Source organism: Mesoplodon densirostris, chromosome 4 (genome assembly GCF_025265405.1).
Source record: "Mesoplodon densirostris isolate mMesDen1 chromosome 4, mMesDen1 primary haplotype, whole genome shotgun sequence".
NCBI lineage: Eukaryota > Metazoa > Chordata > Mammalia > Artiodactyla > Ziphiidae > Mesoplodon > Mesoplodon densirostris.
The window spans coordinates 107526888-107554224 of record NC_082664.1 but is presented as its reverse complement, the minus strand read 5'-3'; the positions used below and the strand labels follow the sequence as shown (position 1 = coordinate 107554224).

The window sequence follows — 27337 nt, the reverse complement described above, 5'->3', positions numbered from 1 at the left end:
ATATATTTTTTACATTATAACTTCAATGTTTTTTATTTACATCCCTAGATGGGGACAGGTGGGAGGCCAACTTCCCAAACCCCAAATTTTAAGCAATGATTATTCCTCTTAATTATTGGATGTTTCCTTGAATTTACTGGGTTTTACTTTTGGAAAAGTTCACTTTCATTTTTGGATATTTTGTACCAATATTCTGTGCCTAAACACAGAATTTTTTGTGTGTTCAATAAGAGTTGATGTTTTGAGAGGTGGTGGTGGGTTGCTTGTGACAGACCAAATACAGATTTGAGTTCAACAAGCTTTTGAACCGGATGTTTCTATGTGCTAAAACTCTGTAAACACTTGTAGCTTTGTCTGCCATTGTATATTGCTGTATTGATTTTTTTTTTTCCTCCTGAAAAGCTCCAGGCCTGTCTGTTCTATACCAATACAAAGGCTGGCCTGTTCCCCAGGGCCACTGCACGAGAACCTCTGGGGTCTGTGCACTGTTAGATGTTACCATCTGTGAAGTTTCTCCAGATTCTCTTGCACTTGATCATAAAATTCCATTCCAATTTTATATGAAGTTTCTTTGTCAAAAAGAATAAATGGTTGCTCAACAGATCCAGTTGTCAGTTGCTGACAGATGTGAAAATTAACAAACAGCAAAATGTCTCCCTTTTAGGAAAGGAACGCAAGTACTTAAAAAAAAAACTTATATTGTCAATAAATGAATCCGTTTTAAAAGCATTTTCAAACATTTGTAATGAAAATGGAGGCCTTCTAATGTTTCAGGGCTTAGGGAGAGCCATACGTAATCAAATGCTCCTGTTACTGTTATCACTGTAGTAATAGGGCTTAGTTCTGCCCTTTTAAGTCACGGACTCAGGTTACTCCCAGTTTTAGCTGCAATCACAGTATGTTTCTCTTTAAAAAGAGATTGTATCCCAACACTTCTCTATACTAAAACACAAGGAGAAGGTAGCTTGTTAAAGTGAAAGTTTAGATGTTGTTATTTTGACAGAAATATTAGTAAATATGTCATATTATCCCTTGCTAAATATTTATAGCTTAGAATGTATACTCTGATGCATAATATTTTATGAAAGAAACATCCTTTTCCTCAATTTTCTTCCACTTCATTGACATCAATCTGCAATTTACACCCAGAGATCTGTAGGAAAAAGACTATATTAAGGGGCTTCCCTGGTGGCGCAGTGGTTGAGAGTCCGCCTGCCGATGCAGGGGACATGGGTTCGTGCCCCGGTCCGGGAAGATCCCACATGCCGCGGAGCGGCTGGGCTTGTGAGCCATGGCCGCTGAGCCTGCGCGTCCGGAGCCTGTGCTCCGCAGCGGGAGAGGCCACAGCAGGGAGAGGCCCGCGTACCACAAAAAAAAAAAAAAAAAAAAAAAAAAAAAAGACTATATTAAGACCCTTTTATTTCAACGAAGATAAAGCTATTCTAAGAGGGAACACCCTTGAATCTTTGGGACCCTTAAAGGTAGAGTGTTCTGAAATATTTGTATTTATTCTTTTGCTCAGATTTTAATAGCTTCACTTTTGCAGAAAGGCACAAAATGAGGGTGACTTAGTGCACAATTTTAGTTTTTGAGATGAAGCAAGGTGCACGATGGTAAGTTACCTGATCTCAGTGCTTATGTAACGGCCATGACAAGCGCCCTATGCATTCCCATCCAGAAAAGAAATGCTGTTGTGAAAATGGCTGTCTCCTCTGCATTCAGCTCTGTGACTGAAAGACGTTGTTCAACAGCTGTGGGTTTACAAGATGTTGCACACGGAGTACTTTCCTTGTCTCATTTAGAAAAACCAGTCTAGACTTCCACAGTTTGGTATTCATGGCCATGGTTTTGGACTTTATTAGATGGCTCTCAGAGGTACGTTTCAGGTGGACATTGATTTCATGCCAGCTGTCTGAGATGGTTTTCCCTAAATATGGGTGGGTGTATAGGCTACAGTCTGCAGTGGAGAGCAGATGCCCACGGTGGGGCTCAGGTGGATTGTGTGGGAGAAGGAAAGGAGCAGAGGTAGAGGAAGAAGCCTGGATGTCCCACACACAGCTCTGTTAACAACTGAGTGGTTCTCCAGGATAGGCCAACTACTGTTTTTATTCACAAAATGGACTTGAAAATCAGTTAGTTAACAAACCATCTCCTTTAGATAAGTGACATTCTGATTTGTCTGTAAAAAGTTCTGTTTCCTAGCTGACGTCCCTCTGAAGCACTTTTATGTGCAACCGCTGTGCCAATGTTTGCTGTCATTTGGTTGTAACGAAATCAGTCGTGAACTTCAAAGTGGAATCATTTCAGAGCCTTTCCTCTACAGTAGTTCGGGAAACACAATTCCAAGTGACCTTGATTCACTGCGAACTCAACTGGAAAATGTGCCTAGTGTCTCCCTGAAGCAAGAATCCCTCACCTCTTGACCCTCATCATTTTGGGCTTGAGTCTTCAACCTTGTTGTGCAGACGTCAGCACCGTGTAATCTGTGACCTTCTCTGCTCTCTTCTAAGCTATGGCCTGATTGTTTATACCTTAGTGTTGCTATCAGTTTGGACCAGAAGTCCTGAATCTTTCCCTGACCTTAACCTCACTGTGGGTTGGCTTAAAAGAAGAATCTGGATCTGCTGATGTATAAGCACTAAATTATGTGAAAATTAATAACATTTAACCCGCAACTCCTTAAGTAATAAAGTAGTGGGAAAAGAATTGAATGTTTTATAGCAGTTGTAAGTTATCTAGGAAATAGCTAAAAGGTAAGTTTTTATTTAACTGAAGTTTCTAAAAGTGGGATGAAAGAGGGTGGGAAAGGAAAGAGACATTAAGAAAGCTCACTTTAACCTGTATGCTGTGTTATTTTAACTTTGCCCTCTAGGCTTGGTTAAATAGTCATGTACTTTAGGTCTTAAAAAACATATCCACATGTATTAGTAAGTTATAATTTAACAAAACACAAATTATTATGTTAGAATTATGTTTCTTGAAGAAATGATCTAACTTTAATAAGCATATTTTACAAATGCTATTTCCTGAGAACCGCTGCTTTTAGATGGAACATGCCTTTGTGTTGGTCATGCTTTCTTCCTAGTAATCTGAAACACCTATTTAAATTATCTTTTGCAAACAAGCTAACGAGATCACCACTGAGGTTTATAATGTACTTTTTGGATATCTGAAATACTGGAGGTATTGAAGGACAGTGCTTGCGCGCTCATCCATCTCTGCCTCGTGGATGGATTTTGCTCCACCGTGTAGCCCTGCAGGCGGCCCAGGTCTCAGCTTGGACAGGGTCCATGAGCACCCCAGCCCAGGAAGAGGTGGCCAGCAGGGGACGTGGACTGTGGGGGCCCAGGTGTTGTGTTGGACACTGTGCTGGCAGGTTGTAGTGGACCTTCCTGTGCCCCCCTGGGAGGATGGGGGTGGAGGAGAGGTAAAGGTGCATGCGTGTGTGTGTGTGTGTGTGTGTGTGTGTGTGTGTGTGTGTGTTTGGTTTTGTTTGGAATCTGTTGTAAAAGCCCAGGCCCTCCCTCACCTTTGGGAGGTTCTGTCACAGAAGTGAGAACTTGGTGGTGAACATTTCATTTCTTCAGCAAATGCTGCTGAGCCTCTGACCTGTGCCTGGTGTTCTTCTTGAGCTGAGAATCCTGCAGGGAACAAGCGCAACACAGATAGCTTAGTCCTGCAGTTTACATTACAATGGGAACACATTTGTCTGGCAAATAGCATACCTTCTCAGATGTCTCTGAACCCCACATCCACAGTCTGAGCTGCTGAGGTCTCGTGACTAGTAATTGGTGATTTTAATCTGGATTTCTCCATTTATTATTTTCTAATATATGATTTTAACTTACTTAATAATTAAGTCTTTAGTATATTTTCTCTGTCTGTGTCTCCCTTAGACCCACACAAGCTTTACAAGGGCAAGGATCTTATCATTTTGTTTTTCTTCCCCACGTCTCCCAAGCACCTAGACAGAGCCTCCGTTACCAAAGCTCCAGTCAATGTTTGCTGAGTGCGTGTTCACACTGGGTTTGTTTGAACACTCTCGCTAATGAATCCTGTTGGAATTCTGACGGTTCATCTAACTCTCAAGGCCGGGGGCCCGGGGTCTCTTGGGGTGGGTGAGCTTGCTTCCACCTCGTTTGCGGGGTGCTCGTGTTGGGGTGGGTCCCCCACATCTTCCACGGCTTTCGCCCCGCCCTATGTGTGCAGTGCCCACAGTCACGTTTTGTGGTCCTGGTTTCCCCGAGGTCACGACAGCAGCACCATTAAAGTCCCACCTGCGGCCTTGCGGGCGATTTTTCTTGTTCAAGGAAGTCACCTGATGTCTCTGCCGCGCAGGCAGTGAGTGCCTCAGAGGCCAGGGGGCTGGGCGCTGGGGTCGGGGCGCTGGTTTTGAGCAGTGTCCCCAGGCAGCTGTGATGACCGCGCTCAAGCCCTCTCAGGGAGAAGCGGAGCTGACACCTGGTGTTTGGACAGGTCATGCCGTGCAGGATCATTGGCTCTGCGTAGAGTTGCTCATCTGTGGTGACAGATGTTGAGCTGTTATTTAGTAACTTAGGTTTGTTTTCCTTTGCACACAAATAACCTCTTAGCTGCTGAGTGCTTCTGCGGGCGACCACAGAGCCCATCAGCCGGCAGGCGTTTGCAGGCTCCAGAGGTGTTGCATTGAAAGAGAACTTTCGGAGTGGGTGGCACAGGGAAAGACAGGCCCTCCTGCCCCGCCCCCAGATTTCCTTTGTAAAGAACATCAATATAAGCACCACCATTCTTCAGAAACACAGGCCAGGTGCTCGGGTGCACTGTTGTAGCCACTTGAGGGCCCAGTGATGGAAGCATTCTAGTGGCAGAAACAGACCATAATCAAGTCACAGTGTCAGACAGTGATGAGTGCTGTGAGCAAGCATAGATGAATAACTGGTGGCGGGGTGGGGGTGGGGTTGGGGGTTGGGCTCTCAGAGAAGGGCTTTCGGAGGAGGGGACGTTTGCCCTGAGAGTATGAGTCAGTCTGGAGGAGACATGGGGACGTGGTGGCAGGGAACCATAGGTGGAAAGGCCCCAAGGTGGGGACGATCTTGGGGTGTGTGCATGTGGGGAGCAGGGCTGTTTATTCACCCCACACTCTCTGGGCACCTGCCCTGTGCCAGGTGCTGTTCTCAGTACAGGAATAGAGCCATGGATGAGTCTCTGCCTTCATGGAGCTTTTGTTAAATCAGGGCGGACTGGGGGCTCTGCTGGGTAGGGTCCTGTTTTCTGTAGGGTACTCAGAGGGGGTCTCTAGTGAGATGGCATTCGGGCAGAGACCGTAAGGAAGGGTTGCAGGAGAGCCAGGAGGCTGGAGGGCAGGGGGCCATGGTGAGGAACTTGACTTTGACTGGGACAGGAGATGGCGGGATTCTGAGCAGAGGGGTGACACTGGCTTTTGTGTTGACAGCAGACTCTAGGGCCGGGACAGAAGCAGAGGGACCAGTAGGAGGTGGCAGTTGCCATGATCCACGGCAGAGAATGTGCATCTTAGACCAGGATAATGGTGAAGGTTGTTGGGAGATGCAGTTGGAATCCCAAAGCGCCAACAGGACTGACAGATGCATATGGGATGCGTATGGGATGGCAGAGAAAGAGGAAGAGACAGTCATGGGTCTGGAGCCCATGAGGGAGGGGCAGAGGGTGGGCACAGCCAAATCACCACGTGGGACAGAAAAAAAAAAAAGGATTTTGTTCTCTGTTGGAAAGTCAGCAGAGAGTTTAGATGGGGGGTGAAGTGACATAGTGACAACTTAGCAGCAGCAACTAATATTTATTGAGCACTTATTCTGTATCAGCCCTTATGACAACCCTGCAAGAGTCAGCTTCATTGTTATATCCATTCTATAGATGAGGACGCTGATGGACAGAGAGCTTATAAGGTATCTTGCCCTATACCACACATTTAGTTAGGGCCAAACTTGATTAATTGATGTGCGCCCTAGGATGTATTTTAATGTTCCTTTAGGGAAGTTACCATGTCTTTGGGTAACCATGCCCACACCCAAGGGCTTAAGAAACATTTTGATGTTTACCAGTTGTTTGCGAACGGGGCCAGAGACAATTTAGGTATTAAAATCTCACTAAATCTGTATCCATTGTATGACTCGTCTATCTCCTTCTTCCATGGGCCCCCTCAAAAAATGATCATGGGTACATTCCCCTTACCTGTAAAGCATGTTCATGGTCACAGAAAATACATAGAGAACCACAGGTCTGCAGGTTTCTTCATGGGGACTCTCACACTATGGTCAGAAGGTCTGAGACTAGTTTAAAAAAAATGGTTGTGGAATCCGGGCAGCAGCCACTAGGTAATCTCTTTATAAAGGTTTGTGTAATTTCTGTAAGACTTGTTTATTTTGCTCTCAGTTTGTTACCTTGACATTGTTGCCTTTGAAGAGGTTATAGAATTATTGTGATTTAATTACAGACCAGGTATCTTACAAGAATCATTTGCTATCTCCACATCCTTTTCTCATTTCTTTGGCTGTCAGTCCCTGGGTGAAGGTGGGAGGGGGAGGCCTTCGTGGGGGGAGAGAATGTGGTAGCAATGAATGTTTACTGCACAAGAGCACTCAGGGCTTCTATTATAGTCTGGGGGTGGGGGAGGGAGTGGCGGGGAGCACGCAGGAATGTGACCTCCTGGGCCCCAGCCCTGATGAGCAGGGCGGGATTACAGAGGGACTGTAGTGTTAAAGTTAGGATTTTCTGGAAATGTAGCAGACTCCCCCGCACCCCTTGCCATTTGAGATTTTGAAACCCTACTTCTGTTTTGCAAGAGCCGAGAAGGGACCAGTTAATAGCTCTGATCATCTTGTCTCTGGAGAGAATTTATATCTCAATTTACCAGAAGACAGCTCTGGTATTAGGGCAACAAGAATGGTTTTATTCCTGTTTCCTCTTCCTGCAGTCTGTTCCTATTTAATTCTTGCATTAAAACCATTCCTGGTGTGCTTGCTTCGGCAGCACGTATACTAAAATTGGAATGTTACAGAGAAGATTAGCATGGCCCCTGAACAAGGATGATACGCAAATTCGTGAAGCATTCCATACTTTTGAAAAACAAATACTGTGTGCTAACACATATATATGGAATCTAAAAAAAAAATGGTTTGAAGAACCTAGGGGCAGGACAGGAATAAAGACGCAGATGTAGAGAATGGACTTGAGGACACGAGGAGGGGGAAGGGTAAACTGGGACGAAGTGAGAGAGTGGCATGGACATATATATACACTACCAAATGTAAAACAGATAGCTAGTTGGAAGCAGCCGCACAGCACAGGGAGATCAGCTCAGTGCTTTGTGACCACCTAGAGGGGTGGGATAGGGAGGGGGGGAGGAAGATGCAAGTGGGAGGAGATATTGGGATATATGTATATGTATAGCTGATTCACTTTGTTATAAAGCAGAAACTAACACACCATTGTAAAGCAGTTATACTCCAATAAAGATGTTTAAAAAAAAAACATTCCTGGTAAATTAGAATATACTCTTGTGTTCAGGCCTTGTTTTGAAGAAGGGTTTTGCGTCTAAAAAATTTGATAGCCTCCCATCTATCATGGTGATTTCTGACTTTCCTAAGGGACTGTGTACTTGAGCGAGGCTTGTTCTTTTGTAAGAACCAGCCTCCCTGGGCCTGGGAAGTGGTGAAAGATGCTCTGCTGGGAGGGGAGCCATAGCAAAGGGTTGGACTTCGGGGGACTTCTGCCAGGATGCAGCATATCAACTGTTGGTGTGTTTGGAAATTTGAAAAGTAATATTAAGAATTAAAGTTGTACAAAACCTCCTAAGATTTCTACCATGGCTGTATAAAGTTTGAGCATGGTGCTATCAATTTAAAAGTGGGCGATTAAGAAATTCCACCTCTTTTGGAAATTTGTTGCCACCTCTACCCCAATTCGGCAGTCTTTAGATAAACTGACAGCCCCCATTTACCAACAAGGAAGAACCTTCGATTTTTGTTTTTTATTATTATCTTTTAAATAGCAGGGTGGTGAAAGATACAGCGTGTGACCCAGCAGATGGGAATTTCTTTAATAACACACTGGGTGTGTGAGCATTAGCCCTGCTCCCCACAAGCAGCTCTGCAGAATGCCCTCAGCCTGTTTGGGGAACAGACCTGGCGACCGAGAGAGGCAGCCCAAACTTCCCTAGAGGAGGCAGACTCGGTGGTGGAATCTGAGGGATTCTCTTTGTTTCATTTGTTTTCCCTCTGTCTTGGAAAACACGGACGCAAATCCAGTCCGGCTCCTGCAGCTGCTGAGGCAAAGCAGGCTTTTTATGAATGAGGCCCAGGAGGGGGAGGAGAGGGCTTGTGTTACAGCAGCAATTGGTTGGGTAATGCATTTCATTCACTCCCAGCCATCTAGCCCCGGCTGTATTTTAAAGGATATTGTTCATTTTTTGTCGATTCAAATTAGACTTTTCTGCCCCTTGTGCAACTGTGTGTAAATCAGAACACTAAGCATGTTGTGTGCGTTCATTTTTTTGTTTGTTTGTTTGTTTGTTTTGTTTTTTCTGAGTGTTTGCTCATTTAGTTGGAGGAAATGGTAAGAGATGTGAACTAGGAAAAGGGAAAAAAAGGCTTTGTCATCCCTGGGGGCCTTGGTTACATCTCTGTCCCCAAGCCACCCAAGAGGAGGCAGGTGGGGTCCCTGTGCCCAGCCTTGAGAGTGGAGTGCTGATTATGGGCCACCTACTACCTGGTGCCCCAGGTCTGCACGTGCTGGCTCCTTTGCCCTGTCCCCCTCTCCTGTTCCCAGTGGGCAGCTCATTATTTGTGGCACTTGAAGCCTCATTGTTGTGGTCACAGGGTTGTGTGAATTGGAAGCTGTGTGACAATGCTGGCCCCCCTCCCTGCCACCGCTTCCTGCTGGGAGCAGAGAGAAGAGGGCAGCATTGTCTTGGGCATAAATGAACCTCTATCAAAACAAACACCAGAGAGAGGGGCGGCTGGGTTACAGCTGCCCCTGTGAGTCCCAGCAGAGGGCTGCCGTCCTCGCAAAGAGCGCTTTAAGCCTGCATGAGGAGTGTCCTCGCTGACTGTCCTGTGTGCAAAGAGCGAACCCCAAACCGACTGGCCATCCACACCACCCTCAAAATGATTCCCCATATCAGAAATGCCGGATTTGTGTCCTTGAGCGTGGTTGGGGGAAGAGAATTACCCTGAGGCATCATGGCTGTATATGAAGGATAATGCTGTTGTAAAGTTGTTCTGCCAGAGAGGTTAAGCACACCCTTCTCCAGCGTGGACACTGAGAACAGAGATAGAGAAGATTAGGCTGTTTTTTTTACTCCAGCTTTTAAATAGGACCCTTCCCTCCCCATTGCTAGTGGCAACCAGGTGCTTTAAGGCACCTAATGCCTGATGTCGCAAACTCTCCAGATGTGCCAAGCGTCTTTCTTTAGCTCTCCATGTTTTGATGTTGCATAAACACAACTGGCAATGCCCCTAATGCCCATTGCCCAGCACCAGTGTGGAAGCTCACCATTGCATGCCTGACTCACTTTCCTGGTTGCCCTGGTTTGTCTCCTGTGTGGGTGTCGTGTGTCCCGTTAACACCACATGCCCCTCCCCAGCCTTGAATGCCACATCTGGGCTGTTTTAGGCATGGGTGATATGAGTTCGGTTTCTTTTTTTTTTTTAACTGTAAAAGGAAAGTCTTTCGTTGCAATTATACCAAAGGAAGGGATGAGAAGGAATGCATTAAAGACTTGATATAAACAGCTAGTCTTGGGTCCTAATTGTCCAGTTTCTCTTTTTGGCCAGCAGCCAACATGATGTCACTGTGTCTGCGTCCTGAGGGTCTGAATTAAAGGCACACTGCATTGGCCAGCTCTGGGTACAGCGATGACTTTGGCTTTGAAGTTCAGTTGGGGTCCTGATTAGAAAGAAGTTGGGGTAAGCTGACCCAGGGCATGGCTGGCTGGTTCTAAGATGTGATTCTGGCCTGATCCTTGCTACTAACAGTGGTAGATCACTTAAGTCCACAGGCTAGGCCCTTGGAGGACTTCAGGACTTAAGGAAGGAGAAGGGATGGAGAAGGATTGCAATAAGAAATAAAAGAAGGAACAAAAGAGAGCTGCCATAGAAGGAGAGGGAGCAAAACACTTCCAAAGGGGGTATTTTCTTATTTAGGAGATTGAGGTATTATAGTGGATGACTGTACCACTGGCGGCAAAACCATTTTAGTTGAAGGAGCACACCTTGGATGGCCCAGTGGTTAAGTTGTCAGCGGAGGCAGGGACTGTAGCCTCCTCCTTCTGAAAGATGGGTAGAAAATGGAAGAGGGGAGATAGAGCAGGACTGAGGAATGTTTGGGGTTTTGTTTTGTTTGGCTTGGGGGTGGAGGATTGCACTGGTGAGGTCAAGGAAGCCAGAACTGTCAAATTCAAGAAGCATCTCAGATGTTTTGACCAACAGCAACTTTGGAGAGCAAAGTGTATACAGGCTTTGAACTTACCTCCTTGAAAGACTAGACAAATTCACATTGAAAGAATGGATCCCATCATGGCCATGGTCTTGTCTACATGCAGACATCTTCTGTATGCATTGTATTTGTCTGGCATCATTGGAACAGAAGTTTTTTGCTTGAGTTGATTTCCCAAGTAATCAAAGCTCCCTTCTCAGAGTGCAGGATATTTACATTTTTCTCTTAATTGTTGTTGATTAACAGCACTTTACTGTCTTTAATGTGGATCATTTTCTTGGCATTCCAGGGCACGATTGTGAAACCTGGTGCCTCCGAATCTGTTGCTCTGTGGGGCTCCAATTTTTCCTTAAATTAAATGACCTTGGACATCTATGCATGTTTATATTTTATGCATTTGGTGTATTCTCCTTGTATGCAGGGATTGCGAATTCTGATCTTAGTCTATCTATGTCTCGGTAAAGTAGATAACTGTGAATATTTATAAATGATTTTCCCTGAAGCTCAGAGGACTTTTGCTTTGCTTTTATGTCGGCATCAGGTTCCAAGTGTTTCGTGGTTGAGATACTAGAATTCTGTTCATCAGGTCCATGGAGCGTTAAACACATACTCATATAAACACATACTCGACTATGAACTCCAAATGGGAAAGATTTTTATTTAATGATTTTAGATTTTGAGCCACTTCTGTTTATATCGCTATATTTTTCTCTCTCATGTTCATGGTCTTCAGCGAGTCAGATCCCCTAAGAATTTTTGGTTCATTTATCTTATTTTTTTTTTACACATAGCTCTTTATGTTTTCCCAGACAGGAATTGTGCTACTTGAATTGAAAAGTAAATGTAATACGTAATGTTCTATTGGTAATTGTTTGTTTCTACTTTTAGGCTGACACTGAACTAATGATTTTTTAATTGTACCTGGCTTGAAATACAATGAAAAAGTGGTTTCCTACTGCTTCTTTCTCTTTTTTCCCTTAAGCTGGTTCAGTAACTTGAAGGTAATTAAAAATGTACAGACCTCAGGAATGTATTTATGTTCCATAGTCATGGGTTAACCAAGTAGTGCTCATGTATAATAGCTGGATGGGATGTACGAACACTGAGGTAATGAGTAGCCTGTTTTATATATTTATTATGTTATTATTTATTTAGAGGGATAAAAAAATCTTTTCTCTGTAGTTCTAGAATGCCTTGAAATGTCTGTTTGAGGCATTATCGTGCCATTTTTACAGGGTGATCTTCCTCTTCTGAATGGTGTTACATGTTGCCAGTATCCCAAGGGCTGGTTTGGGACTAAGGCAAAGGATTTAGGAGGCACAAGTGAAAGGGAAGAAATAAACGCATGCCTTTTCTTCTTAAAAGAAGGGTAGTAGTTGGCTTGTTGATTTAGCTTCGAGACTGTGGAGGATGAAGCCTGCACTGCAGGGTAAGTAATGTAGGGGGAGACCCTGAAGGGGAGGTTACGGGGTGGTGGACTGTGCACACACAGTACTGTGACTGTGAGTTGGGAAGGAGAGTGCTAAGAGTATTTTCTGAGTCACAGCCACTCAGAAAATACTCGCTAATCCATTTGTTTGAAGATACAGTGAACTGGAGAGGATAAACAAAAATGGGAGATCCTTGCAGGTAAGAAATCCAGGATAATTATTCACCAGAGTTTGAAATCATCACTATATTCAAGGACATTTTCTTTTGGGGTGGTTTTATATCTAAGGTTTGCATTTAGATGATGCATTATTCAAAATCTTGGGGTATTAGTGGAGTATCTAAGGTACAGGGAAATTGCATTTGAGGATACTCCTGTTTAAACTTCCTGCTGCCAGAATTGGCAGGCAAGTGAAAAGTTAAAAGAAATTTGGATAGGTCCTGTTCCCCACCCCCTTCCAAAGCTGATACTCACTTTGGGTGGAATGTTTCTCATTTTTTACAGGGCTAATATTCCTCGAGATTGTTTTCCCCGAAGTGGGCACTCCTAGACCCTAAAATTGGGCAGAGCAACAAGACCAGTCTTCCAAATGGCAGGCTGCATGTTAATGTGCTTTTGTGCTCATCCTTTCCAGAAGGTGTCGGTGTGTTTATATGGTATCTTTGTGTGGGGGGGTGATTCAAGGCACTTTGCATCTGCCCACCCTCACCTCCAGCACCCCTGAAATGCAGCCCCTCTTGTCTCTCTTTGTTGCCCTGTAAGTGGTGACCTGTGATAACTCCAGGAGGGTCAGGAAGAAGGATTTGTTTTTCTTGTCTTGCTTAACCAATAAACCCTTTAACTGTGGCCCTTTAAAGAACCTCTAAAATCCTAAAGTAGCTCTGATAAGTTATTATCATAAATTATTTTTTGTTAGCTAACATAAAGGACTCAAATACCCTTTGCTTTCTGGTTGGTGGGCTTTACGACCAAAACCATTTCTAATAGTTTTGTCAGCTTGTTAGAGAAGACAAATGCATTTTTGGTCCTTTGAACTAGGAAAGCACTGGCCATGCACTTCCCACGGCCCTTCTGCAGGGTGAGTATTGGACAGAATTTGTTAGGGGACCGGGCAGGAGGCAGATGCAGGTGTGTGTCTGCAAAGGGCCAGAATCAACGTGGACCCACACACGTTCCTGTCCAGTCTCTGGTTCCTTACCTGTTTCAAGTTTCTGTTAGATTCTGTCTTTGTCTTAATCTTTTCTGTGCTTTTGGTGAGCTACTTAGGAAAGTTGTGGGGAGGGCCGGGATGGGTCGGCACAGTGATCTTGGTGAGGCCCAGGAGTAGGCCAACGGTCCAGGACTGTCTTATGTATCAGAGAAAGATGCAGAAAGAGTTGTCACATGTCCTCTTGTCAGCCCTTCCTGCCCCCTCCCACCAACGCCCCTCCTCACCTCTGGGCTCCAGGGAAGAAGGCCTCCCTGCTGCCCCTGACCAGCCATTTCTTGAGCGCAGCAGTGGCTCTGGGAACTCTCCAAGGAGGCCTCCTTCCTGTGGTTGTCACTCCACTCATACAGCTAGTCCACAAGCACCTCAGGACAAAACGTAGTCTCTATCCCCCCATCCCCTCTCCTCTTCCTTCTTATATTTGGAAAGTCTGGGGCTAGCCTGGCAAGAAAGTGGGAGACAGGGTGCAGGAGGAAGAACTGGGAGCAAATGAATGATGCTTCTGTCAGAGGCGTGCGGGTCTCTAAGAAGGTGAGAATGTAACCGCAATGCCTTGTCCATTTGCTAAGACCCCCCCGCCTTTTTTTTTTTTTTTTTGGTGGTACATGGGCCTCTCACTGTTGTGGCCTCTCCTGCCGCGGAGCACAGGCTCCAGACGCGCAGGCTCAGCGGCCATGGCTCACGGGCCCAGCCGCTCTGCGGCATGTGGGATCTTCCCGGACCGGGGCACGAACCCGTGTCCCCTGCATCGGCAGGCAGACTCTCAACCACTGCGCCACCAGGGAAGCCCCTGCTAAGCCCCCTTGAAGTGGGCTCAGCTCCGTGTGCCACGCTGACACTGTGAGGCCAGTGTGGGCCCAGCCCATCTTGCAGTGCCTATGCTAGTGTCTCCCAGCTGAAAGTTCTGCCCCTCCCTTCCCTTCATTTTTTCTTGATAAGAGCTAAAAAAAAAATTTTTTTTTAATTCTGGTTGAATAATAGGAGCCTCTCTCTATAATTGGCATGTGTGGGAATATATATTAAATAAACACCTTCTAATAGGTGTTACCAGAACTCCCATGGGAATTCTTTCACAGTGTTTTTTCAGCATTGAGAGAAGAAAAGCTAAGGATGTCTCTTGCCTAGTCCTTCTTGTGGACATGTGCTGAAAGCCAGGAGTGGCCCTGTGCCTGGAAAAGTCCATTCTCTGGTGTTAGTAAGTGATAGACAAGGGTGTATTTACCAACATCAGGCATGCACAAAATATTGACATAAGTGTTTTAGGGTACAACTGGCCCTAAACCTGACACGACAGTTAATATCATGCAAGTTGAAAGTTTCATAAGTTCTGATGTGATGTGTCCCGTGGGCATTGAAGTCAGAGCTGCCTTGCTCATCCCCAGCGCTCTCAGATCATCCCCCTGTGCCTGGCTCACAGCTCCTCAATACGATGCTTTGTTCATTGTAGCATGGTGGGATTTTTATAGATTCAAATAAGTTGGAGGTAGTTTCACATTTTTAACAGCTAAAAACATGCTAATCATAAAGCTTAGATTCTCCCAAGTAGGGTGTTGAACACAGGCTGCATCCTGGATGTATTAACAGAGGAACCACATAGTGTGATGGATTCTTTGTCCCTTGGAGCTTCCCTTTGCCTCCCCGAACCATATACGGTCTAGGCAGCTTTCTAGAGACTTTCCTTATGCAACGTGTACCTGTACAAGAAATGACTCCTTTGTGCCGTCTGAGGCATTTTGGTTGTACGGAGCTTGTTAAATTTCGATTCCCGGCATAGTTTCAGATGTGGATGTATGCTCAGAGAAGGGGTACGGGGCTAAAGCCATCCACGGCTGCCAGATGGGGTTCCATCCTGGCTCTGTTGCTTACTGGGTGTGACACCTGTACCTCTGTTTCCCCCTCTGTCAGATGGCATGAACAGTGGTGCCCCCTCGAGGGTTTGTGAGGTTTAAGTGAACCAGTGACCGTGAGGACTTTACAGTGGTGCCTGGACCACAGTAGAACGCTGTCCGTGGACGTGTAAGCCATCGTCACTTTTGTCAACATCACCAGTCATTAACGCGTGCACTGTCCCCTGGCTTTTTTTTCTTTCATCCAGCAGTTAGGATTTTCTGTCAAACCAAAGAAAGCCTCTATGTTTCACACAGTGTACGTTCAGAGGAAACAACAGCAGCTGTATGAAAATAGTAACGTTCCTTGCAGAGTCATTACTTGTAAATTTAGTCAGAATGTTTGATCTACAAGTTTTCGTTATAGATATTGTCTTGTAATTGGAAAATTCTCTAAGAGCAGCTCCAGTGAACATTCCTTTTTGTTGGTTGAGGTGTCACTTTTGTGTGGTAAATAAGCTGTGATACAAAGACACCAAATACATGTTGTTCAGGACAGGCATTTGTGCAGCACAGCATGGGACAGAGTGATGTTGGGTATCCCCACGAGGAGCTTAGATCAACCCAAGGGAAAGTCACATTTGTTGGCGTAAGAGCTATTAATATTGGAAAGAATTTAAAAATAATAATAAGGTATTGGGATATCAATTAGCACCAAATTAGATAACTACAACTAAATAGCCTTTCGTTAATTCTGAAACCTGAAGTTGCAAGGTTTCCATTTTCCTCATCAATATGTTTATCTCCCTCAAAAATGTTTCCAGCTGTGGGATAAATTATGAAGAATTCTTTCACTTTGATTTTTAATATTACCAATGCAGCAATTTTGCAATGAAAGAACAGTGGCTATAGGAATGACTATTTAGCCCTCCAGGACTACTATGAATACCTGTGTTGCCAACAACACATGGGAACTTAAAAGGCAGGTGAGTTTAATATCCATCCACTGGGAACACTATAGGCCCTTATGGGTTTTTGTACTGGAGTCATGATGATGAATATGACGTGAACTTCACTTAGAGTCTGTGCAGGTATAGGGGAAGTATGTTCTTAAAAGATTCCTATCAGTTAAGATCAGAGGCTTTTTAGATGCGGACCTACTCTGAATGTTCCAGGTCCTCCAGGTGCTAGGTGAGGTGACTGCAGGGTTGCTCTGGTATGGATAATGAAACTCTGAGCAGGGCACATGTCGCAAGGTTCTGGCTGAGCCCCTTTGACATTCCACAGGGCCCTGACCCTGACTCTGCCCGGGCATGTACTGGAGGCAGCCTCAGGGTGGCACAGGGATTCGGGGCACGGCTAGCGGCACTTTAGGGTGCTGGGAGGCTTACCGACCTCCTGTTGTAAACTTGGATTGGTCTTTTCCAGAGCAGCTGAGATTGGGCTCCACCACCTCACGGTCAGGAGCTGGAAGTGCTGGCTTACGCTCAGGTAGATCCCAGAGAAGAGCTGTCAGCGTGAGCTCCGTGCCTCCCAGGTCCTGCCGGCTCAAGAGGCTTGCCCAGCACCAAGGCTCTGGGCGTTGGGAGTGCTGCCTGCCTGCCAGCCAAGAGATGTGAACCACCGCAGTGAACTGGCAGTGAATTAGCAGGCTCTTAAACTGCCATTTTTTCTCCATTCTGTGTTTTTATAACTCTGCTGCGTAGACACCAGATTATAAATCCTGTGCACATAGTCTCAGAGTTTCTGGATTCAACCCCAGAGAAGACTCATTTGGTTTTGAGGAATACTTAAAGAAAACGTTGGTCGGTTCCATTTTCCCACGTAAAGTGCTGCGTAAGGACTCTGCCGTGACAGCCAGGCGTGTCCACACAGCCCTCGGGGAGTGTCTGCAGTGGACTCAACTGCTTTGGAGGGAAATAGTTCCAATGGGTTTCCCATCCTCCATCTTTGTTGCTAAAATTGTGTTCCGTTTTGTTAATGTAATGAGAACCTACTACCCCTACTGTGGGGTCTAGGTGGGAGAAGACTGGGACATCCAGGACTAACACAGGGCTTGGCATGGGCTCTGTAGGTGCGCTCCATCCTGAGGGGGATCCAAACTGGTCCTCACTTTGGGGATTTTGGGTGCACTAAGCAAAAAAGAGGTCAGGAGAGGTCATGAAAGTCAGTTTTATGGTTTGAGTGAAGGCCAACCTTAGAAATGGGGCCCAGGGTATTGAACTTTATGGTGGAAGGCGTAGGGGGCGGGGGGGCAGTTTTTTCCTTGCCTCTCTGAGTAAGCTGACCAGCGCCCTGCTGTCTGCTTCCTAGTGGTCAGTGGCCATGCTGTTTGCTTAGTATCTGCATTATATCAATCTGGTGTGTTAGAACCTAACTATTGCTGAATTACAGTGTGACATATTTTAGATAAGATTCCCCACCTCACCCCCAAACCAACACTCTGCCATTTAAAAACGAAAAGTTAAAATGTTTTATTGTAGTCTTCTGGGATAAATTAATCTTGAGAAGAGCAATATTTATCGAGCATTGATGTATGTATATGCCTATCCCTTTATATCTTATTTATGAGTGAGCAATTCTCTTGTAAATCCAAGATTCCAAATAATTTTCTTAAGTTTGACTCAAGGTTTGAAAAACGATAGCCCATGCCACCAAAGCAAGCCCATCATACCTGTTTTTGTAAATAAAGTTTTATTGGAACACATTCATACTCCTTTGCTTACCTCTGTGGCTGCTTTCTTGCTATGTGACACAAACAGCACAGCTTTCAAATTTCTTTACAGAAAAAGTTTACTGAGCACCAGTGTATTTGGTAGAGGAATAACCAGTCTCTTCCTTGAACACCTCCATGTCCAAGAACCTCTTCATCTTATGACGCAACTTGTTTCATTTTCAGACAACTTAAGAATGCTAGAAGATTCTTCCTTTTTAGAAACAAACAAAACCCTACTTCCTTATAACCTGATTCCTTTGTATTGGTTCTGTTTGTATCTTATGAACCATAAAAAATAAGTCAAATATCCCTTCAAGATAGTTGCCCTTTTGAATACGTGAGGACAGCTAATCTGTACCCTCTGAATATTTCCTTCTCCAGATTCAACATTTCCTGTTCCTTTACCTGTTCTTTACTCCATTTGATAAATTCTAGTTTAACAACCCTCTAAACCATGTCCCGGAGAATTAAAATGCCATCTTTGAGGGTTGTAGCCAATAGAAATCAGACCCAGACTGTTGACTATCCTTATTTTGGATGCCGTGGCCCCTGGGATGCAGCTGAAGACCGTGTCATCTTTTTGGAACTCATTGACATGGGCCAGCAAAGCACCTTGGACTCTCTGACCCTTTCAGCTGTTAGCCACGTCACCAGTGTATTATGCTTACATTGTTGTTATTTTTCATAGAACTTTTAAAAACTTGGTTGTATAAGATTTGGACCCTCTTTCCAACCTGATCTTTTTATATCCTGTTTTATCTATTTGCCCTTGCTCTCAACTTTATCTTCGAATTTCATATGTATGTTGTCCAGGTCCCTCTTTGAGGCCTTGTCCTTGGGCTTACCCCTGGACCATCCCCGTGGACTTGACTCCAGATGAGCTGCCTTCACAAGTGTCATGAAATGTACTACTGTTGGCAAGCAACCATCAGCCCATTATCTTAAGTCCATAGACCCACTTCCTTTCTCTTACGCTGTTCTAATCTTCAGCTGAAAAGCAGTGGTTTAAGTGGCTTTGCTGGCAGTGCTGATGAATTGGGAGCTCCTCTTCAGATGTTCTCATCATCCTCTTTGACTTGAACGAAGGTTACTACCTGGGGCCATGAAAGTTTTGACTCAGTTGATTTGTGCTACCTTTCTCTATTAATCATGCCTTTTTGTGTTCTGCAATTCTGGTGCTTGGATATCTTGAGGCCTTTCTCACTCTGGAGAGACTGTCCCTCCCAGAACTAGTTAATATCTAGAGACAGTAAGTGAGTACACCTTTCATGTGTAAACTAAGCAATCCAGAGCCCATGCCCTCCTCCGTCCTTTCAGCTCCCATATAGGGCTCTCACACTCAGGTCCATTATCCACCTCCCCTCCTCACCCCAGGACCAGGTACCAGCCAACTAGGGACAGCCCCTACACCCCAGAGCCCACTGCAGTATTCAACTCCAGCCAATCCTAAGCCTGCTTACCCTGCCTCACCCATTGCTTCCTGCAGAAGCCACAATTAAAGCTCTTGTTCATGTTTCTCTCTGCCTCCTGACTGACCTGGTGCTTCCCTGTGTGGCTCTGTGCGGCCTGGTGCAGCACTCCTCTTGGGAACTGCATGTAACAAACTGTCTTTTCAGTGGCAGTCGTCTCCTGATCTGCTGGTCTCACCATACGTGAGTAACAATAAACCCACCCTTATAAAACATGTTGAGATTGTCATATGCTGAGAAATGGATGAAGATTAGGGTAATTTAGTGGATACAGAGTGGACCCATCAATTCCTTATGTCTGAGCTCTGAGACTGGAGAAAAGGTGTAGCGGAGCCTGAGTACTGAGAATTTCCTCTTCTGGTGAAGTAGGTTGGAGATACCCAACCCAACTCCATCATTATGACTCCATCTGTTGAAAATCACAATGAGTTTTGACAACCTAGCCCCATCCAATGGGAAAAGGTCCCTAATAGACTCTGGTCTGGCATAGTCGAGGTTTTTTACTTTCAGTGCTGAAGCCCAGGCAAATGCGAAAACATCTCTCAAGTGTTGTGTCAATCGTGAGATAAGCAAAGTCGGTGCAATGCTGAATAAACCAGAGTCTCCTACTTGAGCCTCATAACAAATGAAGCACATGATTGTGGACTGCTCGCCTCACTAGGTCCTATCGAGAAACCAAGATGCAACTTTAAAATACATTTTAGTTTAAGTTAGTGGCATGAATGATAAATCCCTTCAGAAGAACACTTTACCATGCAGCTAAAGGTCCTTTTTCTGCCCCGATGTCGCATTGATTGCTGTAGCCTTATATGATTTGTTGACATGGTTTGAAAAACAAAAATGTATAAGCTCTCCAGATGGCTTTCAGAGGGTTTATTAGTATCTTGGCCATTTGAAACTCCATTTCATCTAAATTGGGAGAGTGAAAGAGGTGAGTAGGAGAAAGACCATTAAAATAGGAGGAGAAGAAACCTCTTTCTGTCAAATGTCAGTGGCTCAGACTGGGAGAGTGGCCATTCTGAATTACTGGAAATAGAAAGATGATTTTTAAGCTTTTTAGTGGAAATATTCTAAGTGGTAAATAAGGGCATTCTGGCTGAGGCACTTTCTTGTACCTGTGGGGCAAATCAAACTTAAATTCTGAAAGGGAATCATAATGCTTTATATTTGTAAACACAAATGATGTATTTTTCAAGCAGCACCTATAAAGTAATGAGTTTTATTCTTTAGTTCACGCTTTTTTTTAAACCAGGAATAGGAATTAGTACAAAAATATAGGCGCTCACTTAAATACTATTTAATTCCGAAAGAGTATGAAGGTATAAGATGTAAAAACAGGAGCATTTTGAAAGTTTCAGCTTATTACAATTTAAAATCATGGATGACATTTCATAGAAAGTTTAAAAGAAATCACCAGCAAAAAATTGTGTGATTGGAATTTTAGAGCAGACAGCTCTCTTCTGGTGAAAGGAGAGCTTCCTGGATGAAGTCAAAGGCAAGGGAAAACCTGGGGAACAATGGCCATTGTCTTTAATGGGTGCTGTCCCTTTTCCTCCTGGTAACAGCCTCTTCCTTTCCTAAAGGAATCACTGCAGTGAAATTACTGAATAAATGAGGAGGGGGAATCACACCCATCCTTCTGCAGCGGAGAGAGGCCCAGCCCGTCAAAGCAGGCCTTTGTGTGCGCTGGGCTGGGCCCGTGGCAAACAGGGCACAATCCAGCTATTGTTTGTTTGGGAAAAGCTACAGCATCCTATTGCAATTATTTACGGAAGAAAAGATTTGATGTTTTTGGAAGAGGTTGGTGTGTGGGGATGTGGGAGGGAGGGAGACTCACCTCTTGTGCCATCCATGCTGGATCTCTCAGTGTGTAGGAGAGAGTGTTACGTGATCCCACGTGTTGGGGCAGTGAAATTCAAAGCATCCCCAGCTTTGGTCACAGGAATGAGAGAGGGGTTCACCTTCCTCTACGTAAGGCTGATGGGAGGCAGCTCTGTTCCCTTTGAGCCTTCCAGTCCCTCTGACTTCTTGATGCTTTCTTGTACTATTGCCCACACTCCCTCCACGCTGGCTGAAGTCTGGACCTGTTGTGTTGATTGTTAACTAAATGTTAGTGAAAATGAGAACATGTTTGCAGCATCACCACTCACCCTCAGTGTGCATCCTGAAGCTGGCTGCTCTCCCCTCCTCCAAAGGGGTGTCCCGCACTCCTGCACAGCGGGCATTGCTTGAGACGCTGTTTCTGACCCCCCCGGCCACATTCCCAGGCCTTTCCGATTGGAATTCATGTTCTAACAATTACAGCCCTCCTGCCTGTGCCCACTTCATCTCCCCTCTGAAACATCTGCCTTCCTCTCCTGTGGCGTTCATCATGCCCTTCTCCCTCTGAAGCTTCCCTGACCCTAATCAGGGGTCTTTCACTGATTTCCCTGACCATCTGTGATCTGAGCGCCCAGCCTTCCTCAGGACTCTCCCTCAAATTCCGATCAGCAACTCCAAGAGCTGATTGGTACCTTGCCCATAGCAGGCCATCAGGAATTTGTGTGTTTACTGTTCCATTATACATTTTCCTTTACAGAATCATCATTCTTCATACTGCATTTGTGTGCAGACCGCCCTTTTCCAAGATCCAGTAATTCAGAAGCACCTGTGTGTATGGAGTAGGGTAGAAAGAAAAGACATCGATCCTGGTTGGCGGGTCTCTCCCCATCTGCCCTCCCCTTCTTCTTTGGCCTCCACGAGTTGCCTTAGGTTTCTGGGGCAGCTCAAGCCTGGGCCCTTGAGAAGTTGCGTGCACACTGGGGACTAACTTTGCGTCTCCTTGGGCCTGGGTGCTTTTTTTCCCAGGCCTGTGCTTTAACATAACACTGAGACTTGATGCTCCCCAGAGTGAACAAATACGAATAACTACTCACTGTAGATATTACCATTAATTATTCTCTCCTGTCCCACTTGGTCCCCAGAGGACTCTGAGATTGGCACAAACACGATGGCTTTCTTTGGGAGGTGGGAGTGGGCTGGGCTCAGAGAGTGGCTGGAAATGCCCAGTTTAAGTTTGAAACCTGCAAAGGCAGGTTCATTCACTTACTTATCGATTTAACTGATACTTAGCATCTACTCTGTGTCCTGTCCCGATATAGCAGTGAATGAGATGGAATCGGTTTCTACTGGGTTGGGGGTGGGGCGGTACTGTGTTAGGCTGAGGAGTCAGGGAAGCCTCTCTGAGAAGGTGGTTGCCAGGGTCAGCCATGGGACGTTAAGGGAGAAGGGCAAGAAGAAAAAGCCGTGAAGCGGATGCAGACTGGTGCCCGGGAGGCTGGAACTTGGCAGAGGAGGGAGACGGTGTGTTAAACAGCTTGGGCTGTGATACCAAAATACCAGCGCCTAGGTGGCTTAAACTAGAGCCATTTATTTCTCACACTTCGGGAGGCTGGAAGTCTGAGATCAGGGTGCCGGCATGGTTGGGTGCTGGGGAAGGATCTCTTCTGGCTTGTAGATGGCTGCCTACTCGCTGTGTTCACACATGGCAGAGGGAGATCTGGTGTTTCATATAAGGACACTAAATCCTGTTGTATCAGGCCCTTACCCCGATGACCTCATTTAACCCTGATTACCTTCTCAAAGGCCACTCCAATACAGTCATGCAGGGGTTAGGGCATCAACATAGTAATGGGGGTGGGGGACACGCATGCAAGTGAGTCCATAGCACTGAGTTATGAGATGGACCAGAGTGGTAGGCCAGAGCCAGAGCAGGTGGGGCCCGTAGGCTGTGGCAAGGGTGACAAGTTACTTGACCTGCAGCAGGGAGCCAGTGATGGGTTAGAAACAGACACGCTCTGATTTATATCTTATAACAGTCACTCTGGCTGTTGTGTGGAGAATGGACCAGAGCCAGGGGAGGGCAGTAAGACCAGTGAGGAAGCTGTTGGGATAACCCAGTGGAGAGATCCAGGTGGCTTGGACTAAGCTGGGTGTCGACCTTGGGATTAGTGACATTGGGGGTCAGATAAGTCTTGGCTGGGGGGGCTGTCCTGTGCATTGTGGCGAGTTCAGCAGCATCCCTAGTCTATACCTACTAGATACCAGCACTCCCTCCCTATGACAATCAATTGCCAGATGTGCCTGGGAAGGGGATGGGGGTCAGTGGGGTGGGGCAAAATTGTCCCCTGATCCCCTTGGGATCAGAGTGATAGCAACTGATAGTGAATTGATCTAGGAATATCTGGGGATTTGTGAAATGTATAGAATATGAAGAATGGAGGGAGAAAAATAAAGATAACAGAGACTTCTTGGCTTGGATAGAACGGGGGATGGAGGTGTTGGTTCCTGAGCTGGAAGGGGAGTGGGGGAGGAGCAGGTCTGTTTGGGAAGCGTGTAGAAGGAGCAGGTCTGTTTTGCATTTGCTGAGTCTGCAATGCCTCTTAGACATCCAGGGGAAGAGCTAAGAGGGAGCTGAATATCGGAGTGTGGGGTTCAGCAGTCAGGGATGAAGGAAGCATTTGGGATCATCTACTGTTGCCGCCTTTGTAGGAAGGATGAAATGACCTAAGAGTTTTCAAACTCTTTAGTCTTGGGACTCCTTTACCTGGTTAAATATTATTGAGAGAACCCCAAAGAGCTTTTGTTTATGTGAGTTATATCTATTGATGTTTACCATATGAAAAAGTAATATTGAACAGGTAAAAAATATTTATTAATTCATCTAAAAAATAATAAACCCATTACATGTAAACATATTTTTGTGGGGGGGACCTTATCCCCCTCCATCAAAGTAGTGAGGAGAGAGGTGATGTGTTTCAAAATCTCTTTAATGTCTGGCATAATAGAATTCATTTGGATTCTGATATCTGTTTCCGCATTCAATCTGCTATCAATATCACACGCTGAAAAAGTCCACTGTACACTCGTGAGACGGTGCGAGTGAAAAAGGCAAGTAATATCTTCGCAGTGTTATGAAAATTGGCTAATCTCATACCCCCTGCTCCTTGCCTCCCCAGACCTGGGCAAAAGGGCTGCAGAACCCCCAGGGGTCCACAGACCACACTGAAGTTTTTCTTTTTTTTTTTATAAGAATGTTCATAGCAGCTTTATTCATAACAGCAAAAAAGAAAAAAAAAAAAAGAAAAAGTGGAAACAGCCCAGGTGTCCACCAACACGAAAATGGAAAAAACAAACTGACATATTCATACAAGAGAATACTCAGCAATAAAAAGGAATGAACCACTGATACAGGCAACATGAATTAATCTCAAAAACATGCTGAGTGAAAGAGGCATTATGCTTTGCATGATTTCATTTATATGAAGTTTTAGAATAGAAAAAATTTAATCTGTGAGGCAAAATAATCAGAACAGTAGTTACATCTGAGAGTTGGGATAGGGAATGACTGGGAAGGGACGTGAGGAAACTTTCTGGCATGATTGCAATGTTCTAAATTTTGAAAAGGGTTTGGGCTACACAGGTGTATGGATTTGGGAAAAATCAGCAAATTTATACTTAACACTTGTGCATTACACTGCATGTGAATGTACCTTAAAAATTAAAAAAAATGAAACCATACTAAACCCTACTTAATGATATGCCTTTTGAAGTATTAGGGGGATATGTACTGATGTCTGCAATTTATTTTGAAAAGCATCATAAAAGTAACATGGATGGATAAGTAATAAAACATGTAGAATAAAATGTAGAATCCATGTGGTTGGTATTTGGGTATTTACTGTAAAATTCTCTCAATGCCATCGATCCAGAGATTCAATTCCCTGATTTTTATGCTGTTCAGAGTGTGGCTGAGGCTCATCAACACTCCCTTTTAGATGATGAGTTCCATACCCCAAGCTGATATTTCAGTTTGGCCCTGTTTAACTGGGGACTTGCTGAAGCCATTTCCATATATGTATAAATTTAACTTTACTCTCTGCTCATCAAAAGACATATACATGGGTACCTTCATATCACAGAAATATGTCCTAAACAGCAGAACGTTCCAAGAATATGAAGAAAAGTTTTAATTATATAATTAATAACTGAGTTACCTGGGTAGTGAAAGAGTCATCCTTTTTAAGCAACATATAAAATAATTATTTTTAAAGGAAATATTTCTAAAGGACATTTTTAATTGCTTGCATTGAAGAGAATATAATGAACACAATCTCACTTTTCTCAGTATGCAAGGTCATCACTGTGAAAGTAGCTTCATTCTCTGATGAGATAATAAAGTGAAGTTCCCAGGTGGGCAGAGTAGAGTTTTTCATCTGTGGCAATTGAAACCCCCTTTAAAGGTAAAAGATATTCACTGCCCCTCAGTGTCATTTATAAATTACTCTGCTATAAAGATACCTAAATACTACAATCACTAAACTAGGCATAAATGTCTTATGATTCTGGATTTTTTATAGCTATAAATTAAATAAATGTACACATTAGATGCAGATAAGACCCCAAAATTCAAACCCAAACATCAGTTTCGTGACATGGTGATACTTTACTGAAACCAGATCAGCACTTAGAATGTGAATAAATAACTGACCTCAAAGGCATGAGTACCTTTGAGTTGTGGGATGCCTCTCTTTGGCATTTCAGGTAGCTTTTCTTTTTAAGTATCAAAGAGCCTCAGTTCACACACAACACCATGACATAATTTGGTCTTCACATGGGTATGTAAACACATGTTCATATATTAAATGCACCTTTTCTCTTCCTCTCGGTGTACAGGAACTAGAATAACACAGTCTGCTTCCAGTGTGTTTTTGATGTAAATGCTGATGCTAAAATTGTAGCACTAAATTCTAAGAAGGTTAAATAAATGAACTAGAAGTTAGAAAAATAGATCATACTCAAAATGAAAACAAACAAAATGAAAATTATTAAAGAGAATCTCAAGCCCCCAAGAGTGTGCTTGGCAACTTTTGGTGTGAGAAGCATTGCACTGTGTAAATGGCCTGTGTGTGCCTGGTTTTTGAGATCCTGGGTTGGCTTTTTGTATAGTTGCCTTTTTTTGCATTCTTCATGTTGCTTTTGTTCTAACTGATTTTATCACTGCCTCTAGCCTTACTCCCTAAAATTGGCTGCTTCTGATCTACTATAGGCTTAGAACTTAAATATTTAATTTTGCTAAAAGTATATGCAAGTTAATGTTCAGTAGACCATGAATTTAGATGAATAAAACAGAACCGTGAATACATAGTCATCATGGTCCCTTCCTTGCTGGATTTTGGATATGTAACCATTTTGGAAGGGAGTGGAAGGGGAAAGGGTGGCTTGCTAGCTAATTGAGTTATGGGTAAGGTAGGTGTTAGATGTGCGTAGTACTCTAACATGCCTCAAATATTTTGACACCTAGTATGACTTCTTTTCCACAGATGATGAAGCCAAGGCAGAGAAATGAGATGTAGCTCTCTGACCTTCATTAGTGATGGGAGTGCTACTGATTTATTCAGTCTCAAACTACTAAATTTGCTTGCTTTGATACCTGCAAGGAGCTTTAGGAATAGGATGCCTGGGACCAATAGGCCGAGATTTGAAGTGTCATAGGGTGGAAGGGAATTAGTTACTGGCCTAGCACATGGAGAGATGTGCTTGCGCGCGCGCGCACACACACACACACACACACACACACACACACGTTTACATTCACAGTGGCTTCTGAATTCCAACTCCAGACCAGCTCAGTTCCCTTCCCCACCACAGGTAGTCATGAACCTGCAAAGGGTGTATGAAGTGCTAAAAATATTTGCAGAGTATGTTGCAAATATGAACTACTCTATAAATGATAAGTAATAATTGATGGGAAAGTCTGGGTAGAGCAGATCAGTGCAATCACAAAAAAGAGAGGGCTTCCCTGGAAGCCACCTGACAATGCAGGGGACACGGGTTCGAGCCCTGGTCCAGGAAGATCCCACATGCTGCGGAGCAGCTAAGCCCATGCGCCACAAGTACTGAAGCCCGCGCACCTAGAGCCCATGCTCCACAACAAGAGAAGTCACTGCAATGAGAAGCCTGCGCACCGCAACGAAGAGTAGCTCCCGCTCACCGCCAACTAGAGAAAGCACGGGTGCAGCAACGAAGACCCAACGCAGCCAAAAATAAATAAATAAAACAGATTAAAAAAATAAAGAGAGAGATGTCAGGCCTTCAGAAAGGTGGAAAATTCCCTTCATCTCTGCAAGAACTGTGGTAAAGCAGTTGAGCCACCCTCAAATAGTTTTCTATAGTGAGTGTTCCACAGCAAAGATGCCC

The 27337-nt window shown here is 44.5% G+C and overlaps 1 protein-coding gene and 1 non-coding gene across 3 annotated transcripts in view; both read left to right on the top strand.

Moving 5' to 3' along the window:
- The window catches only part of IGF1R (insulin like growth factor 1 receptor), a 321068-nt gene that overhangs the window by 163433 nt on the left and 130298 nt on the right, over window positions 1-27337 (top strand). The window lies entirely within an intron of this gene.
- On the top strand, window positions 6972-7078 carry LOC132490028 (U6 spliceosomal RNA). Its single transcript, XR_009532391.1, has one exon. It is a non-coding gene; the product is annotated as a U6 spliceosomal RNA (small nuclear RNA).